The sequence below is a fragment of the Tarenaya hassleriana genome, unplaced genomic scaffold (genome assembly GCF_000463585.1).
Source record: "Tarenaya hassleriana unplaced genomic scaffold, ASM46358v1 Cleome226, whole genome shotgun sequence".
In the NCBI taxonomy this organism is placed as follows: Eukaryota; Viridiplantae; Streptophyta; class Magnoliopsida; order Brassicales; family Cleomaceae; genus Tarenaya; species Tarenaya hassleriana.
Genome location: NW_010965591.1, coordinates 92,904 through 94,112, shown reverse-complemented (window position 1 = coordinate 94,112; position 1,209 = coordinate 92,904).

The following is a 1,209-nucleotide window of genomic DNA, read 5'->3' as shown; positions in this document are numbered from 1 at the left end:
TCACACATCATACTAGTCTTATTATGTCGTTATTCCCATAACGACATAAGACTAGGGAGTTTAGTATCATTCATAATGATACATGGATTTCATAACAGATCCAGTATGCAAGAACATGTAATGAATAAAATACTCTCATAAAAACACATAGAAAGTATCAATACATCGAATGTATCTCAATAAAGCTCATAATCAGTACATCATAGAGCACTAAACCAACAACAAGTTCCAATCGTTGGAATCCATCCCGAGGTGTGGATACGTGTAGAGGGCGAGGTAATCTTCCTGCCTAAGTGATCGGACGAATTCTTCAGTTGATACAGGCCCCGGATCGATTGAGGTAAGCGTTCTAACGTTTCTACGATTCATTAGAAGCATGGTTCTAGGGTTTATTAAATTTTTGTTTTATATCCGCTGCGCAAACCGTAGAATCGATCTCTTAGGAATAAGATTCGCTCTAGAGATCCCAGGAAACCCAACAGTTGTATCAGAGCCTGGTTGCTCTGTTTTGATTTCGTAGAACCCGATCACGCACGTTTTAGGATTTGAATTGTTTGAATCCATGTTTGCTTCGATATCTATGCATGTTTGATGATTGAATCTAGTGTAGATTACATGTTTAATGTTGCATAGAGTGCATGAGTTCGAATTTTGGTCCACATGTGAATTCGGATCGGTTTCAGGTCTGATCGGAGCTGAGAACGCCGGAGAACGTGATCTGATCACGTGGACAAACCCTAGACCATCCGTTCTGGGTAAGCTAGACCGGACGGTCTGGGGCCGACTGCACAGATTAGAACAGATGGTCCGCACCGGACCGTCCGTTCCGTCTGCTGCGGACCGCCCCTCCCGTCCGTTCCATGGCTGAGAGTGGACCGTCCGTTCTGCTGTCATGGCCCGTCCGTTCCGCCAACTGCAGACCGTCCGTTCTGTGTTGTTTCAGCGTGGAACGTCCGTTCTGACTTCTAAAGTCGGTCCACTCGTTCTGCGAAGCATGGAACATCCGTTCTATGTCTAGAACGGACAGTCCAAGGTCCAGATTTTGAAATTTTTTGTTTTCTGATCCGATTATGCAATCGTTGCTTAATCTGATCAACTGTGACTCAAATAGACATGATTTATTCTTATGGATGGTCCATAGTGAATGAATGCATGTAACTTAATCAAGATATAGGATATGCTTGATTGAGTGGGAGCTTCGAGATTGGG